Source organism: Triticum aestivum, chromosome 3B, assembly GCF_018294505.1.
Source record: "Triticum aestivum cultivar Chinese Spring chromosome 3B, IWGSC CS RefSeq v2.1, whole genome shotgun sequence".
Classification (NCBI taxonomy): domain Eukaryota; kingdom Viridiplantae; phylum Streptophyta; class Magnoliopsida; order Poales; family Poaceae; genus Triticum; species Triticum aestivum.
In genome coordinates, this window is record NC_057801.1 from 662,538,699 (window position 1) to 662,544,980 (window position 6,282).

A 6,282-nucleotide genomic window follows, 5' to 3' on the forward strand; every position below is an offset into this window, starting at 1 on the left:
TCCCATCATAGACATTTGATATTACTCACTCATCATATGGGCAAATTCATCACTATAGCGTTGGTCAGTACAGCCAAAGATAATATCATCAACATATATTTGGCACACAAATAATTCACCATCATAAGATTTAGTGAAAAGAGTTGGGTCGAGTGAACCGGGCTTGAAGCCTTTCTTCATGAAGAATTCCTTCAAAGTGTCATACCACGCCCGAGGGGCTTGCTTGAGGCCATACAGGGCCTTGTTGAGTCTGAAGACTTTGTCGGGATTTTTTGGATCTTCAAAACCTGGGGGTTGAGCAACATACACTTCTTCCTCAATCTTACCATTGAGGAATGCACTTTTCACATCCATTTGTTGTAAGATAATATCATGATGATTAGCGTAAGCAAGTAATATGCGAATAGCCTCAAGTCTAGCAACAGGTGCAAAAGTTTCATCGAAATCAATTCCTTCAACCTGTGTGTAGCCTTGAGCTACAAGCCGTGCCTTATTCCTCACCATAAGGCCATTTTCATCTTGCTTGTTGCGGTAGATCCACTTTGTGCCAATGATGTTACGCTTGTGAGGATCTGGACGTTTGACCAGTTCCCAGACGTTGTTGAGCTCGAACTGATGTAATTCTTATTGCATAGCCTGAATCCACTTAGGCTCCAGAAATGCTTCATCTACCTTAGTGGCTCTGAGATAGAGACAAAAGCAAAATGCCCACAAAGTTAGATAAATGTGAAGATTTTAAGCGAGTGAGAGGACCTGGTGCTTCAATGTCATCAATGATCTTCTCAATTTGCACTTCATTAGCAATGCTAGGATGAGTGGGTTGTCTTCGAGGAATTTAATCAGTATTTCCTTCAGGAGCATTTTCTTCAGCACCATTTTCTTCAGGTGTGCCAGCTCGGTGATCATCATGATCAGGAATGAATTCTTCAGTAGATTCTTCGGTAGGAATGACATCCTCAGTAGCCTTGAACTTGATAGAATCTTCAGGTGCTGGTTCATCTATCATAGAAGGTAGGTGCTCTCTTTGCGAGCCATTAGTTTCATCGAACCGCACATCTACAGTTTCAACAACTTTGTGAAGCACGCTGTTGAAGACTCTGGAGGTGTGCGAGTCCTTTCCATAACCAAGCATAAAACCTTCATGTGCTTTCGGTGAGAATTTAGAAGTGTGATGAGGATCTCTAATCCAACATTTTGCACCAAAGACTTCGAAATAACTCACATTTGGCTTTTTGTCAGTGAGGAGTTCATAAGCAGTTTTCTTGAAGAATTTGTGAAGATATACCCTGTTGATAACATGGCACGCAGTATCAATTGCCTCAGTCGAGAAGAGACGAGGCGTCTTGTATTCATCAAGCATGGTGCGAGCCATTTCAGCGAGGGTTCTGTTCTTGCGCTCCATGACGCCATTCTGCTGAGGAGTATAAGGAGCAGATAACTCATGAGTAATACCAAGTTCATCAAGATAGCCATCCAGACCGGAATTCTTGAACTCGGTCCCATTGTCAGTTCTGATGTGCTTGATCTTCACACCAAAGTTGGTTGAAGCCCTCGAGGAAAATCGTTTGAAGACTTCCTACACTTCATGTTTGTAAGTGACAATGTGCACCCATGTGTAACGAGAATAATCATCAACAATAACAAATCCATATTGAGATGCATCATTAAGAATTGCAGAATAGTGGTTAGGACCAAAGAGATCCATGTGAAGCAATTCAAATGGACGAGTGGTAGTCATGACAGTCTTCGCTGGATGCTTGGCCTTTGTCATCTTTCCAGCTTCACAAGCTCCGCATAAGTGATCCTTGAGGAATTTGACATTCTCAATGCCAATGACATGCTTCTTCTTCGCAAGCGTGTGCAGATTCCTCATGCCAGCATGACCAAGTCATCGATGCCATAGCCAGCCTTTTGAAGCTTTTGCAAGTAAGCACACGGCTGGTTGTGGTCCTGTAGAGAAATCAACAATATACAGATCTCCTCTCCTAAAGCCTTCGAAGACTTTGGAATGGTCAGCTTCCATGATCACAATACAATGATATCTTCCAAAGACAACAACCATATCAAGATCACAAAGCATTGAGACAGACATGAGGTTGTATCCTAAGGACTAGACAAGCATGACTTTGTCCATGTGTCGATCCTTTGAGATCGCAACCTTACCTAGACCCAATACCTGTTGGGATCTATGGTAGGGTGCGTCGACTGCAAATTTAAATTCCTACGCGCAGAACATCCAAGAACATGCTACGGGAGATGGATCACAGTTCGTTACCACTAGACGCGCAGTGCCGTGCAGCGGAAGAAGAGTTAGGGCAGCGCATCAGCGTGGATCGTCTCCTCCTCGTCCGATCTCCCTCAAACAGTCGGTCTTCCGATCCTAGGTACAAGTTCGCCGGAGCGGCGCAAGTGCACCGCCTCCAACGGTATCCGCGCATGCAGGAGGAACACCATGTGGCGGACTACTAGGTCCGATCACACAGTCGGTGGCGAGTGGAGGTGGCTATTCGCAACACATGCAAACCCTAGTCGCAGCGCCGAAGCGATCAACCACATAAGTGTGCCGCACCTCCACCTTATATAGGCTTCCGTCATGGGCTCAACACTTGGGCCTCGCACGGACCCTAAAGCCCACAAGTCTATGCGGCCACAATCCGAATACAGCTCGGATCACATCCGACCAGTGTCTTCGAGTCCGACCTCGTAGGTTTCTTCCCTTAAGTGCGCGACCCCTTAGGTTCAAGTCAGCTTGGTCGCAGTTCGGATCACCTCCGACCTGCACGGTTGGTAGCGGCCTCTAGCAAGGCATACCGACCACTAAGCAGACTATGAAGCTGGTTAGGCGAACCTGTACAATGTGTCACACTTCTGTTCCCTTTGCCTCACGATATATGTGTTGGGGAACGTAGCACAAATTCAAAATTTTCCTATGTGTCACCAAGATCCATCTATGGAGAAACCAGCAACGAGGGGAAGGAGAGTGCATCTACATACCCTTGTAGATCGCTAAGCGGAAGCGTTCAGGAGAACGGGGTTGAAGGAGTCGTACTCGTCGTGATCCAAATCACCGGAGATCCTAGTGCCGAACGGACGACACCTCCGCGTTCAACACACTTATAGCCCGGTGACGTCTCCCATGCCTTGATCCAGCAAGGTGAGAGGGAGAGGTTGAGGAAGTGTCAGGACCCCGACTCAATGTCACATCGATCTAGCCTGTAACACCCCATATCACTTTGCGGCCTCACGCACGGTACTCCCACGGGTGTCGCCTTACCTTTGCCCGGGACCGTTTGCGCCTTTCGGCTCACGTATATGATGATGTCGCTAGCATCCATATGATAAGGAGCCCGGGCTGACATGACTAGTCGTAAACCCAAAGTGGCACAGACTTACAGGGACAGGCATCCATGACCCAGCATCGAACGTGTCGGTCATCAGCAAGTGAGTCCGGGCTGTAGCACTGGGCTAGCAGGACTCCGGTAAACCGGGCTGTAGCGGGCTAACAGGGCTCCGGTACTCAATGCGTGACATTTCCCCGAAGGGACAGACACAGGAATGAAGAAGGACACATGCCGGCCAGCCTAAGTGTTCCGGAGCAGTAGCAAGCTACCATGGCTCAATGGAAACACTAGGAGACATTTCCCGGTAAGAGAGGCTACTAAAGATAAACAACTAGATAGTCAGATCCCACACATACCAAGCATTTCAATCATACACACAATATGCTCGATATGTGCAAATACAACAAGGCATCACAACATGACTCTACGACACAAGTACTTTATTTAAAGGCTCAGAGAGCCATACATAACATACATACAAGTACGGGTCACACGACCCACATTCAAGTCATACAGTCATACAAGCCAGCAGCGAAAGTAACTTGTCTGAGTACAGACAACTATTAAAATAAAAGAGGCTTGGAAAGCCTAGCTATACTACATGGACCTTCACAAGCTCAGGATTACCACCTGGGCCTTAGTCTACCCGTCGATGTCAACGTCTACGAAGAACCCATCAGAAGGGGTTGCAGCGTCTTCTGTAAAATGTAAATTATAGCAACATGAGTACAAAGGTACCCAGCAAGACTTACGTCAGATCCTACATACATGCACATTATCAAGAAGGGTTGGTGGAGTTATTGCAGCAAGCCAGCTTTGACTCTTGGCTAAACTATCCTACGAGACTCCAACTTGAAATGGTTTTGCGCACACGAGTCCACTACTCACCACTTCAATACACTACCGAGAATCCACCTCTGTCTTCCTACGGAGGGGCCATCCTCGGCACTCACGCTTATCTTGAAGCTTTTAGTAGTTTCCAGTTTACTTGTCTATGAACTGTATAGGCAACCAAGTAGTCCTTCACCGTGGACGCGGCTATTCGAATAGATTAGGTTAACCCTGCAGGGGTGTACTTCTTCATACACGCTCTCACCACTTACCGCCGTTTACACGACATGTACTCGGCAACCTTCAAGCGGAAGCCCAACGTGGGTGTCGGCAACGACCTACCTAATCACCTAAGTCTCCAATCCAGGTTTATCGCCTATCCAGGTTCCATCCGCAGGGAGTCCGGCCGAGGTTTCCCATACGGCCCCGAACGATGTGTACAGGGTTCCCGAGATACCTAACGGGTATCCGGTACACCGTGCCATGTACCTACCGCATCACAGCCCACCCCTACGGTCAGTGCTGTCCACGGCCTCCAGTAGGCTACAAACACCAGAAACTACTTGCAACTCCTGGACAGAGAACTAGGGTGAATAAGAAGCCGAGAGGGTCCATTGGTTTCGGGCCCAATGCATGGTAGTAGCTGATTCTTAAATCACACATACAGATCTCAGTGCTTAAGGTCGGCTTCAATGAAACAACCCACCATGTACTCCTACATGGCCTCTCATCGATACCTTTACCAAATCGTGTTCACCACATCACTCTCAATACTGGCATGATCATTTCACTCTAGCCCATCACCCAGATGAACCAGACCTGACACAACTCTAAGCATAGCAGGCATAGCAAGGTAGGAACAAACACATACATATGGCTCAATCAACTCCTACACATGCTAGTGGGTTTCATCTAGTTACTGTGGCAATGACAGGTCATGCAGAGGAAATGGGTTCAACTACCGTAGCACACAGCAGTTTGAAACGCGTTGTCTTAATGCAGTAAAAGAGAGCAGAAGCGAGAACATGGGATTGTATCGATATGATCAACTGGTTGGTTGCTTGCCTGATGGGTCGGTGCACTGATATTGCTCTTCGTTAGGGTAATCACGGTACTCCTCGGGGCAGAACCTGCCGCAAAGAACACCGATACACAACGTCACCAAACAATATGCAACAATATGATGCATGCATGAGACATGGCAGTATGAGTGTGTTGGGCTAATGCAACTAAGACCAGATGGGTTTGAGCCAATTTGAACCAAAGATTCAAATTCCAAACACATTTGTGATCTTAAATAGTGCTTTATCATGTTTTGCACTAAACCTCAAGTTAGCTTGTTTAAACATGCATGAAACTAGTACAGATGGATAGATTGGATTTTTCTGATCATTTTTCATATATAATTTGTTTGATTTGGAGCTACGTTGAATTTATATGAATTTTGAAGTGTGGGTTATTTTCTGGAATTTATAAATCATTTTAGATTTATTTTAATTCCAGAAAAAGGATTACTGCGTCAGCATGAGGTCATGCTGACCTCAGCAAGTCAACAGACCCGGTCCAGGTCAAACCTGACGCGTGGGTCCAGGGTGTCAGTGGCTAATTAACTAATTTAATTTAGTTTAAACTAATCTGGATAATTAGCAGAAGGGGGCCCCACCTGTCATTGACTCAACAGAGTCAACCAGGGCCCACCCGTGGTCAAAGTCAACACGGCTGCACCGGCGTTTAGCCGCCGGCGAGCCCGACACGGCGGCGGAAGTGGTTTTTGCCGTTCCGGCCACCAAATGGTCGCGGAGGCATCGGGTGGAGCTGAGGACGAGCCGCGGCTCTTGGTGGAGTCAGTTGGGGTCGGGGTGGCCGGAGTTGGCGCCGGCGACGACCTAGGTGGCCACCGGAGTTCGGTTGGGGACGAACTCGAGGCTAGGGTGTGCGGTGAGGTGCGGGGAGTGCACGGTTGGACTCAACGCAGCATGGTGAGTGCGATGGACACCGAGAGGTGGCCGGAGGATGGCCGGGAGCACGTCGGCGACGAGATCCAAGGCGGTGCGTGCGGGTGATCTTCGTGCGGTGGCTACACGGCTCGGGGGCGAGAGAGGAAGAGTAG